The following is a 13,870-nucleotide window of genomic DNA, read 5'->3' as shown; positions in this document are numbered from 1 at the left end:
ATCAATCGATCGTAGGAAAAAATTCTTGAAGGAGTGGTTCTTTTCGACCTCGTAAGTACACCAAAAACACCTACCCCTTTTGCTACCAGATTAAAACCCATGAAAATTTTTAGGAAATTAAAATTGCGTTTCGAGACCGTTGAAGATTAGACAATTTAATATTTGTCATTAGTATTTAATTTTGTAACTTTGCCGAATTCACAAATTCTGCACAAATATATTTTAATGAAAAACCCTATCACCCATTTCTGAGTGACAGAGATTTGAGCGAGATTTTTCACCTTTTCTCTTCAAATATTTTACATCAGTCCATTCAGCAACAGGACCCACACAGAAGAAGAATTCTAGTAATCGATGGAATTTTAAATATGACTCAAATCCATAAATCATTAGAACGTGAAAAGATGGTCAGAGAAACGTTATAATGAAGAATATAAATTACATATCTAAAATTGATTTTAGTTTTGAATGTTTAAAAAGCTACTCCAAACTATAATGTGTACTAAACTAACACACGAATAATAAAATAGAATATAAAATGTAAAATATATGTAATGGACTCATCAGTCACACGTGCTATTGAAAATCTATAAATTAATATCTTTTAATTATTATTCTTAAAATTAATCGTTAAAATTTACAGTTTTATATGAAACTCCTATCATCCATTTCTGAATGACGTGGCGACCAAAGTGTTAAAGAGTGTCTAGAACAGTGTCTCAAAAAACGGCGACTTCAACGTCGAGGATCTAGGTGCTATCATCCGAGATTTTTCGACTTGTCCGTTCAAATATTTTGCACCAGTGCATTCAGCAACGGAACCCACATAGAAGAAGCGGTACAACGCTTTTTAACATCCTGCGATAGACTGGAAGGCACAGCAAACGTCGTGCACTTCGCTGACATTTAAATGTCACACGTTACGAGAGCGCAACGCGCTCGACGAAATTCCCTGCCACGTTTCAGGATATGTATCCTCGGTGCCTTCTTAGGTGAAATCTCAAGCAACGAAACGCGGTTTGCGGTTTTGTGGTGCATCGAACTATGATTCAGAGCTGTGTCGCTGCGCTGCCAACGTCGATAAATTTAGATTATCGTTTCTCCCATTGAGGAAGCTTGGAATATTCTTTATTTATTTTTATTTATTTACTCTCCTAGGTTTAGGAATGGTGCTTTTCTCGAATGTAACGTTTATTTCTCGCTTCAAGAAATATTTTGTTAAGGAATAATGAACATTATGTTCAGGACAAAATTTTGATAACGTAATCGAATGTAGTACTATAACGAAGAAAGGAAAACCTTATGGTAGGTTTATTTTTCTTAAAATTCGCGATGATATAGTTTCGTGATAAACTTTACCCAAACGAATAATTAAATGAATATAAAAATTTGTTTAAATTACAACGAAATGTGATGTCTATATTCTATATCAACACTGACGTTTTGGAATCTACGTAATAAATTATACTGCATACCTAAGGATATCTCAGTTTTGCGGTTTTTATTCAATCATGCGCCATAATTGCGTTTTTAATTACGCCATGACTGTTAGTAATTGCCAGTGTTTCATAACATGACGATAAACTAGACAAAAGGATTACAGAATTCGATTATTTTTATTTTCTTTCTTTAATAACTGCTTAGAGTCGCGTCAACTTCTGAGGTTATTCATTATTTTAGTGTCTTTGCAAAACTATGTTGATCATTGTTTGCCCTTAATATTCGAATTCGTTATACAATTTTTTCTTTCAAAATATTTTCTTTTAAAATATTTCTTTTAAAATTTTATTTATTTCTAATTAGGGATAATATAATAATTACAAGAAGGGAAAATACAAAATGAATTTACACTCTACTACAACCTTATTTTTTCACATAAAAATAGTACTGCTAAAAACAATAGAAAATGGTTCAGTCACCTTTGTTATTCGATTGAAAAGATATTCTTATAGTCCGAGAGCCCGCGACATAAAATTTCCGCCAATTTCATTACAAATATCCTCTTGCTATTTGACTGTTTTCTACTGATATCAAAACTAGAAATTTTGAATTCATTAAAAGACGATCTTTTTACCTGTTGTGCTACATAAATACTACTGTATAATTTTAATTAAAAGGAAAAACTAAATGTAGGTACCACACGTCCAAGGTTCATGACTAGGTTAAATAAAGTCGTTTGAATAAAATTTATGCCGCTGAACTCGCGGTACTCCAAAATAATTATGGTCATAACGGTAGATAAATATGACCGTAAAACTTGAATTAAAAAAAGAAGTAACTAAACGTGCACATACAGTCAGTCCCGTAAGTGTTCGTACCCTCTATGTCTACCGAAAGAATTTATTTAAATTGAAAGATAGGTTTGATGTTTCCAAATAAATATTTTATTACAAATAATACACGTGTAAAAATTATTCACGTAAGCACTTATAATGAAACATTTATTTAAAAACAAATCTAAATTTCTTCGATAGATATAGGGGGTACGAATACTTCTTGGAGTAACTATCCGTGTCAGTGTCCCAATGTATGCAACGTATAAATTATATACAATTACTACATGCATTATTCGATTTAATATCACGTGAAATATTTTTCCATTCAATTGAAAAAAAGTCTTTACGACTAATCATTTATCCGATCACAATAGAAATAAGTACAAATGGAATGTCGATAAATTTAGTGCTTAATGCGTTTCTTAGGCAATAATCAACCGAACCTAAATAAATCAATTACCTAAAAATAATAACGACTATCGTGCCTATGCAAAATACGACTACAAAGAATTAAGTGAAAGTGCTGACTTTCCTTTGGTTTATTGACAAGCCTAACGTTTGAATACAACTTACATGGAAGAAAGTACATGTCTACCGATTTGTCGCGTAGCCTGCAATTTCCATGAATAAAATATAATAAAATATATTTCTCTCATATAAAACCTCCTCTCCTATGACTCGACTTGATCATAACTACAGTGCCATAATGTACAGGTTCAGGCTACTCTCACTCAGGAACAAACGCACAATACATGAAATTGTTTTTATTCAGAAGCTTCTTACTAATATAATTGATTGTGCACCTCTTCTTGGACTTGTGCCCTTTCACATTCCTCCCAAGACCACTAGGTCCTCATATCTATTTCATCAATATGTTTCCTCGTCTAGATACTGTCACCTCAATACTGTTGTCCGTCCCAGTGCTACAGTTAATTGCTTTAGTTCAGACAGCGATATGTTTATTGACTCTATCGACTCTACTAAACATAGGCTACATAACCTTTTTATCGGCAATTCTGCTATTCACCGGCGATAACTTTGTTATGATTGTTTGTAAATTTTTGTTTGTCTTGACATCTGTCAACTGTCGTTGTTTATAATTGCAGCACTGTATTCATTTCATAATGGGCTATGCCCGTATATATTGAAATAAATAAATAAATAAAAATACGGATGTCTATCCGCAGATATCACTAAAGAATATCAAGAACAATCGATGCCTGTTATCGTTCGCACTGCAAGGATAACCGAACGCGCGTCGCGACCCCGACAACATATGTTTCGCGCGGATGGAGTAGGTACGGCCGCTTATCGAGAGAATACCCCGCGTCGTTTTTCAGCGCTTCCGTTCGACGCCGACGGTTCGTTCTGCGTTCCACAATGTCACCCTCGATGGAGCCATTTTTTCAATCCGATGTAGTTACCTCGAAGCGTCGATGCATAGATCACCGAAGGCAGGAAGGGGCAGGTTAGTCGAAGCTTTTCGACACCTGGTACGACTATTACTATCACCTATATTACTCTGTGCTTTCGACGCGCGGACACAAACACACTCACTCTCGACCCGAAACTAATTACAGGAGCATCGCTAAATTCCACTGGACACTATCCAAACAGGCACTGCAGTTATTTTCAGATCTCGATCACAACACACTATCAGGCGCGCGCGTTTCATCCATTTCGCACGAACGATCTCTCACATCACCCACGTGGTAAACGAATTTGTGATCGATATATAAGACGGGAAGCCCGTGGTCGACTTATTTGTCGATCACCGCGGGCAGAAGGCTCGACGCGCGCGGTACACACTCGTGGAACATGGCTGGAAGGCTAGTAGTCGACTGGCGAAGGAAAGAAAGGAACGCGAGTTTCGCAGCCAGGACGGCTAGCTGGTTGGCTGACCGGTTGCTTGTCAGTTATTGTCCGCGGCCGCTTTCGAACTGACACGCGGTGCAGCAGCGCGAAGAAAGGCGCGGGAGAGCGAGCTGCGAGCTGCTTGCCGTGGGACATCGAATGCTATCGGAGTAGGGGAACCCTTGGAGAACGGTTGCCCAACGATAGAGACACCCGGTAGGTCGCGTGAACTCGTTGCTCCTGGTGTGGCGAACGAACGTGAACTTTAACACTAAACCCAAGCTCCATTTGCACTTATTTCTAATGGGATCGAACAAATAACTTGTATTAAAGACACTTGTTTCAGGAATTATTCAGGTGGGCTGTTATAAATGTCTCGCCCTGTACATCAAACAAATCGAATAAATAAGTTGTTTCAAAGACACTTTTTCCACTTTATTGAACAAATTATTCAGGTGGTCCGTTTTAAATACCTGGCCCTGTATGTCAAACAAATCGAATAAATAACTTGTACTAAAGACACTTTTTCCACTAATTATTCAGGTGGTCTGTTTTAAATGCCTTACCCTGTATATCAAACAAATCGAAATAATCGAAATAACTTGTATCAAAGACACTATTTCCACTTTATTAAACGAATTATTCAGGTGGTCTGTTTTAAATGCCTCGCCCTGTATATTTCGCTAGTACATACTTAAATACAAGTCGACAAGTCTCACATATAAGACATATAAGAATTTATTTATCTTCATTTGATCATTTATTTAAACAATTATCCTATCTTTATGGAATAAAAATACCGACGAAACGATGTTATAGTTTCCAGTACCGATTAAGCGAGTGTCTAAAGTACCAATCACACCGGTTTTCATTTCTTTTTCCGTTCCGATAGTAAGCAAATTTTTCCAATGCGAGAGAAAGTGACTTTCGAACAGTTCGAGCTCAATCGTCGATTTTGTAACGAGCGTTTGCGTGGAATCGAATATCTGGATAAAAATGTCGAATAAAAAATGAAAAACAACCGACCGACTGTATATTATTGATTGTTACTCTTTGAATTAAAATTAAAATAATTATTATTATAGAATAAAATCTTTCCTAGTAAAAAAAAAAAAACGAAAAAGTAACTATTCAATTAAATAGACAAAATATTAGGTTGTCCCAAAAGTTTCTTTCGTGAGTTGCATTCAATTATTTCCTGTGGCAGTGTTTATATAAATAGACAATCTAATTTCTTAGACATTGATGCTGTAACAGTAATGAATCGAAATGAATCGTACACAATTTAGTAATGTAACATAAAACAAAATATTGTGTATATATTAATTATTAATAAAACGAAAGAAACTTTTGTGACAACCTAATACAAATCAATCACAGTTCGTTGATTTTAATAATCTATTATACGAATAAAATTTTAGCTGCGTGATGTATTATTAGGCATAGTACGTACTGTATTAGATATAGCTATAATATCATTTACAAAAGCGCATTATTATTTCCCTTATATGTAGAAATATATGTACTAACCATAACTTAAAAAAAAAAAAAATTAATTTTTTCACCATTCCACCGAGGCTCTCAATTAATTTCCTGAATAAAGCGACTTACGTCATTTTCAAAATAAACACGTCTGTTATACCATTAATTAGCAGAATTTCTCTGCACGCAAATGTCAGTAATTTTCAAGATATCGATTGCAAATTTTGATCAAACGAAGAGCCATCGTCAAAGTTAATATGTTTGTTGTACCGTTAATTAGCAGAATTTCTCTCCAACCAAATGCCAGTAGTTCTCAACACAACTGTTGCGAATTTTGTTTAATCGAAGAGACATCGTTAAACTGTGATTAACGTTATTATCACCTTGAATTTTTACAAATAGCGACCTACATCATTTTCAATCTAAACGTCTTAATTATTGGTTTTGAACATTTTCCAGTCATGTTTCGAGCGTAACGAATATACAGTGGGTGTAGAAAGTATTCGTACACCGATCAATTACCAAAAAAACTGTGTAAAATTGTAATTTATTCACTTATTTTTTATAAACAATGACATTCTACATATTCTCGGAAATCTCTAGAATAGATAGATTACAAAAAAAAAATAGCTATTTATGTAAGTTGCGAAATTAACAAGAAAAAAACAATTAATCGATAGAAATATTGAAGCAATAAGTATTCGCACAATTGTTTAATTTTTAAAACTTCATTAAAAAAAAAAATAAAGATTTACATTAATTTACAAGTATATAATACTTCCTTCGTGGGATTTCCTTTTAATTTTATAATTATTGCAACTCTTCTAAGCATTAAATTAACTAAATTCCCCTATTAGAGCCATTTTTAAAAGTACTTTACTCGAAATTTGATGTTTTCTAATTCGTACAAAGTAATAAACTAATGTGTTTACGTTACAAACTCTACTCTAAATGGTTCGTCATAAGAACCGTACAAATACTTATTGCTTCTATACTTTTACCTTACTTTTCGCATCTTTTTTGTTAATTTCACAAATTACATTAACTAGTAAATGTTATTTGGACTATATCTGTCTTAGAGACTTCCGAGAATATGTAAAATATCATTGATTATAAAAGAAGAAGTTAAGAAACTACAATTTCACACGAAAGTTTTTTGGGAAATTGATCGGTGTACGAATACTTTCTACACCCACTGTAGGTACCAGTGTGTCATCGATATATTCGAAATGTCGACAGGTGCTCGATGTTTGAGAATCCTTGGAATCTAAAAAACGACGAGCGATAACGTTTCCGTCTCGGTTAAAGCACGCTTTCGTACGTCGCTCGGCTTGTAATTTCGTAATCATTGTCATCGCGTTGGCCAGCGATCCGTAAGCTTAACCACCGATCGCAACCTTTTCAAGGACTCGAAGGTGGGGCACAAGACTCGTGGCGTATCGCGTGTCCCATTATCGTCCCGATCAAGGTTAACGCGCTTATGAATATTCACGCCCGCGACTCTTTGCGCCGTATCGAAACGAACCGGTCACTTTTTGCGTCACGAAGAGGCGGTGAACTCGTTAGGACTCCAATTTACAATCGATCGGTCGCGTAAAAAAGCTGCTAGCCCGAACACCCGGTGGCGTGCTTCGTGATATTCGCCTAATGATCATGGAAAATGCGACTTAACGATACGACCAAATGGTCGCCTCCGGATCTAGCAGCCCAATTCGACCAGATTTAACCAGGTGTTGGGAATTCCGACACAGCTCGCCTAAACACTGGCGTGATAAAAGACAAGGCGTCGCGTAGGCAAAGAGACCCCAACGACGGACCCCAGGCCCTGTCGTAAACTACCCCGAAGGCCCTTGAAGAGCCTTCATTCGGAAGACAGCGTAGAGACTTTCCCAAGACGGGAAAGTCACTTCTTTGCCAGCGTTCGATGCGAGTAGAGCTTCTCTAATAAAAAGAACATTGTATTTCATTACTCGGCGGCTTATATTCCTATTTATTTACGACTCATACAGGTTTTGCGTCTAGGACGCTGCGAGAAATTTGACACGTGATAAGGGTGGAGAATAATCGTACCGTTGTCTTTGGAACCAATGAAACTTTTAAATCTCGGACTACTTGAATTTTCAAGCGGAAGTTGAACAGAATTTCTTGGAGTTTCAATTTAAATCGTTGCATTTCCTACGCGAAACGTTCAATTTTTATCTAATTGACTCTGAGCTCTTATCTTAAATATCTGGAGTCCTTTACCTCCGAGGTGCCGAAGTACTGATTCATATTTTTGTATTTGTTGAATCGTTGGATAGATTCGAAGAGCTCGTAACATGGTGCTAATAACTTTTATATCGGTGAAAGTGTAAAGGAGATACGAATGTCGACTCTATTTTTTAGATAGAGTGATATATTAGGTGGACTGGAAAATAATGTAGTTTATTTTACATTAAGTTCAAACAAATTTTTGATAAATTCCTTGTTTTAATCAATTATGTAATCGCCCTCGTTATTAACAGCCTTTTGTCATTTAATGTAAAAATTTTGAATGCCAGATCGATAAAAATCAATGAGCTAGTGAGTGATAAACAAGTACTTCAAATTGAAAAAAACGACATTATTTTCCAGTCCACCTAATAGTTTCTTATACAGATTCTGATAGAGCGTTTCAACGCGAATACAATGACCTAAGTTGAAGAGCATTCAAGATTACACAGGCAATTTTTGTTCTATCGCTAAAAGTAAACGAATTACTCAGGTGGCCTGTTTGAAATGCCTCAACCTGTATATTTCTGAATTTAAACATAAAATGGAGTATAATGTAAGGAAAATAATACATATACATAAATTATAATACGGTGAATCTACGAATATTAGGTATAGTCATAAGGGAACAATAAAGTGAGTACACAAGAGGTAGATTCGTAAATTTCATTTAAAAAAAAGTAATTGTTAACGATCTATTATTATATCGAGAACGTCGAATATAATAAAATTACTTATATTATGCAACATGTATTTCTGTAATAAGTTATTAAATCAAGAAATTAAAAAGTGCAGATTCTTTAATGATTTGAACGTATAGTTTAATGAAAAATTCATTTTGTTCGGTGCAAAATCTTCTTTAGGAGAGTAAATGGTCAAAATATTATTCAAGTGATATAGAAGACGAATGAAACCAACATTGGCGATTATTTGTGATGATTAGGCGTGCGGGTCATTATGCATTCATAGGAAATTTAAATATGCAAGAAACTACAGAATGCAAACAATATGCAAGAATATAAAAAAGATTGAAAATAAAGTTCATGTTATAATATTTGCAGAATAAAATAAATTCCTATTTAGGTTCAATTTTTGTGGGCACGTTCACGAAGATTTTATTTTGCATAACAGATCCGCAGTCTAGTGATGATTATTCGAGTGAATAGTTGAATATTTGTTGACTATTACGAAACAATTAATTCTATAATTCAATTATTATAATCTAGATAAAGATAAGGTTGGAAGTTTGTTTTTCATTTTTAACCTGTGTATACGTTCTGTTACATTATTTAACTTTCAAATGCACCATTATTTAGAAGCCACATTTGTATGTATATATAGTTCCTGCATGTCATATTAATTAGCATTATGCACGCGTAATTTTAGTATACAACACGTTTACTCTGACGTGTATCCGCTGAAATCTGGTTTAACATGTTCGCCTTTAAGAATTTTATTCGATTTACATTCACAAATCTAGTACAATTTACTTTCAATATTTTTGTGTATTCCTTCATACTTTATGCATTTTGTAGTTTCTTGCATATTCAATTGCAAAATCTGCAATCTAATTATCAATTTAAAGATGAAACTACTTTTTTTTATTAAATATATTCAATTGTATCTTAAGCTTATGAAAAGTCTTGTAAATTGCTATAGAATTACATCAAAATATCCACAATATATACAATATCCAAAGTTTTATTTTAGAGTTTAATTCTACCGCATATATAATTACTATTATCAGATACTTTCCCCTTTAATTTCTCCCAATCTTAAGTGAAAATCGCTTCCACTTCCAATAATAACGGTAGAAACACTTACCACATATTATCCAACAAGAATTACTGACATTGTACGAATACTCCTATACGTACCTGCAACAAAAGTTGAAGAATGATATTAGAATCGAATAATGCATTCATACTTTCAAAGTAGCAAAACGCTATAACATTAATTTCCACATACTAGCTAGTGTAAGAGAAGCTATCCGTTTCTTCAAATTGAGCATTGCCAGTAGACAATCAGTAACACGGATAATTAATTCCTACAAATACAGTCAGTGTAAGAAGTATTCGTACAGCAAGCAATTTAAAACAAAATTAATAAGAAAAGAAATACATGAGAGGTTAACATTAAAAATGATAAACTTTAATTTACGCAAATTCTACTCTAAAAATATGTGGGAATGTTGGTTAATTATTTTTTCCCTTAAAATTTACTAATAAAATAAATATATGAAGTTTTATTTTGAATTGGTTCCTGTACGAATACTTATTACAAGAAACTACAAAATGCAAACAATATGCAAGAATATAGAAAAGATTGAAAGTAAAGTTCACGTCGTAATATTTGCAGAATAAAATAAATTCCTATTCAGGTTCAATTTTTGTAGGCACGTTCACGAAGATTTTATTTTGCATAACAGATCCGCAGTCTACTTATTACACTGACTGTAGATAATGGAATTGAAAAGCCTATAAATAGGCTTCCGATCCATGCAGTCTTGATACGTTTCGGAACAAGATGTAATTTTTGTAGTAAATGTGTAACCTAACGATCAATTAGTTACTACCATAGTACACCCACATTATTCATATTCTAAAAAAAAAAACACACACACACACAATTTCTTTCCTTTTTCCTATACGTATCAATCTTTCGTTCGCTACCGTGTACATAAACCCGCGGTAGAAATAATGATAAATCTGATCCCGATTCTCATCGCGATGTACAACAGTTCGTTCCCACATTTTGCAATACCAACTCCCTGTCGAACGAATTAGAGAGCGATCAAGTTGTTCGATCGCGAGGTTCCCTCTAGCCGTTCACAGATCTTAAAGCAGAGTTTTCATGAAATACCGTCGGTCTTAAATTCACACCGAGCCATCCATAAACATCGTGCGATGCTCGGGAGTGAAAACACTTTTTACGAAGTTCCCGCGGCGAGAAGCTATAAAGAATGTTGCAATCGATACCTCGTAATCGAACCTATCGAAGTCAGCTATCGGCCGGAGTCGAGTCGAGCGGCGCCGTGAAATCGATAACACGGCTTAAGAGAAAGAGAGGGAGTGACAAACAAGCTTGCCACGCCGTGAATTGGATTGTACGCGAACGTGGGCTTTTACTTTGCTCGCTTGTACACGTGCAGGGATCCCTGATGTATAAAGAAATCATGATCTAGAGACGGGATCGCGACGTTCAAAGGCGACTGGATCCTCCTATCGTCTAGGAAAACCTAATCTGCCGTGCAGAGCTGTTCGAATCTCAGGCTACATAAATCCTTTAATACAATGCTTAATAAATTACAATTCTTCGAGCAAAGTGCTTCAGTTTTCCAAGATACAATTTTTCATTAAGGGGGTATCCTGAATTAGGAAGTCTAACAAAACGATTTTTTGTGAATCTTTTTAGGATGGAAAAAAATAATTAATTCTATCGAACTTTTATCCTATTTTCATACATATTTGAGTAGTCTGTACAAATTTTTTCAACAAGAAATATTCAAACTGAGTCGACTGTGATGCAAATTTGTACAGCACCTCGCAATTAAAACCTACTATCGGCGGGAAAGATGCAGGTCGTAATTTTGGTTTGACGCAAAAAAAGCCAAAAGAAATTTTCATTTTCATACATTCTTCTTCTATGTGAACTAAGAAAAACCCGCAAAAATGGTGAAATGTGAAATTACTGCAAGTTTGAAAAAAAGAACAAGTTTATTGGGTGAAAGAAATCACTTTAACTTGATAAAAAAGTTGTTTTGGTTATTTTGTGTCGAACCAAAATTTCGACCTGCATCTTTCTCGCCGATAGAAGGTTTTAATTGCGAGGTGCTGTACAAATGTGCGTCACAGTCGACTCAGTTTGAATATTTCTTGTTGAAAAAATTTGTACAGACTACTCAAATATGTATGAAAATAGGATAAAAGTTCGATAGAATTAATTATTTTTTTCCATCCTAAAAAGATTCACAAAAAATCGTTTTGTTAGACTTCCTAATTCAGGATAGCCTCTTAAGGAGGATTCATACGTAAATAGTTAATATCGGTAAATTTAATCTCTCCAAGGACGAATTTTAAATGAATATCTTTTTGCTCCAATCGAATACAAACAAACCAAAGCAATCTTTATCTGTAAATTAATTTTGACATACAAAAATGTTATTTCACTGTAATATCGTATATTTTTAAATTCTAAAAGATATCATGATAGTAAATGACGATAATTTTGATATAAAAGCAAACATACATATGTGTGTCAATGTCCTTCGAGAGGTGAAACAAAAATTTTCGTACAAAGATGGTATGATTCTTAAGATTCTTTATCTTTTGTGTTTGTGTGTCTGTAGCTTGATTTTGGTATTGAAAGAATGTTTGACACAATCGGATTTGTGGACCAATATTTATTCTAACATGAAACCTAGGTTTTCGCGGAAATTTGTCATTTTATAGTACATCTTCTTAGATATTTAATAAACTTTATCATGAATTATACAGAATACAAAGGTTTTTCTAAAAATGCATGTTTCTTTGAAGTTGAATAGCAAAATATAGTATACATATACAATATTGAGATGTATACAAAAAAATATGAGCCGGGGTTACGTAGAAAGAGAATATGCAAATAGTCACAACACTTAAAGAAAACGATCAGCAATATTTGCATACGAAAGGTGAATGTTGTTAAACACACATCTAATACAGAATTTAGCAACAAGAGTTGTATAATAATAATTTACGGCGTATATTAACACTTTATTTACCGGGAGCCTATTTATAGGCTTTTTAATTGCAATATTTAGTTATTCGAATTTATTTACTGTATTGATGGTTGTCTACTTACAATGTTCAGTGTTTGGTAACAGACTTGGCTTTCAATGTACCTAATAACAGTATGAAGGAATTATTGTCAGCCTAGATTGGCATACGCTACTGTAGAAAATTCTATTTTGAATTAAAGTCTGCTTCTAAATAGCCCGGTAGATAAAGTGTTAATTATTCATTGAAAGTAGTAAGTGTCTACAATATGTCACCACGTATTAGAAGAATATAACATAAAATTCTGATTTCTAGTCGTAAACATGTCTCTCAATGTATAAAGCTTTTATACAAACTGAACAACACCAGAATTAATTACAATGGTTCCAAAGTAACAACACTTAACCCTTTGCACTCGAGGCCTTTTTCACGAATGCTAAGATATCGAGATTCCAAAATCAGTTCACCTTTACCTCACCGACGATCATTTTATTGACACTACAAGTTTCAAAGAAATTAAACCTAAAGAAATATTATTGCTGGTAGATTTGCTGCGTGAAACCTAATGCTGACTGAGCTGACTTCACCTCTCGAGCGCAAATGGTTAATATGATCCTATTCCTGTTTGTATCGTATATTTCCAAGGAGAATGCTTCGAGGGCAAACGTTTAAATGAACGTTACTTTTAGAAGCGAGCATCTTTTAAATAGAACAGTCATAAGAATCCATATTTAGCCATCCAGAACGTTGGAACAAAGGAGATAGACGTCAACACTTACAATAATGGAAAGAAAAACGAAGTCACGAATTTCTGATACGCCGAAATACGTAGCATTCGAGGAGGGAGACACGGTCCATAAATCACGTCACAATAATCAACGAGAGAAACCATTGCTAATTGCCAAAGAACGAGTAAGGTGTTGTTTGGTAAAACACGTCGGGATGAGACGTTAAGCGTGAAAAAGCATAACGCCATTGATTTCAATTTCTTTCGCACGATCGAATTTGTTGTTTGCAGTATCACGATGGCTGACGGAGCGGGACAGAAGAATATCGAAATAAAACGTTCAACGACGTCTCTCGACCCTGAACGTTGCTCAAGCGTGATCTTCGAACAATAGCGCATCGAATAATGCGACTTCCTGTTATAACGTTCGCTTCCGCTTGATCCGTATACGGAAATCGAGCTCTGTTTTAGGCGTCTATTAGGAACCTATTATCGATTACGAGGACACGGTCTCGAACGTTGCA

At 34.6% G+C, this 13,870-nt stretch overlaps 1 protein-coding gene across 4 annotated transcripts in view; it reads right to left on the bottom strand.

Moving 5' to 3' along the window:
• LOC128889465 (serine/threonine-protein kinase 25) overlaps nt 1-13,870 on the bottom strand; it is a 240,027-nt gene that overhangs the window by 90,972 nt on the left and 135,185 nt on the right. Inside the window, exon 1 of one of the 4 annotated variants that reach the window (XM_054147123.1) lies at nt 3,701-4,224. The exons of the other annotated variants lie outside the window; for them this stretch is intronic. The gene's annotated coding sequence lies outside the window, so the exon portion shown is untranslated. Of the gene's footprint in view, nt 1-3,700; nt 4,225-13,870 lie in introns of those variants that run through there. 4 annotated transcript variants of the gene reach the window in all.

Source organism: Hylaeus anthracinus, unplaced genomic scaffold (assembly GCF_026225885.1).
Source record: "Hylaeus anthracinus isolate JK02 unplaced genomic scaffold, UHH_iyHylAnth1.0_haploid 11997, whole genome shotgun sequence".
Taxonomy (NCBI): Eukaryota; Metazoa; Arthropoda; class Insecta; order Hymenoptera; family Colletidae; genus Hylaeus; species Hylaeus anthracinus.
This window is presented reverse-complemented; position numbering and strand designations above follow the sequence as displayed.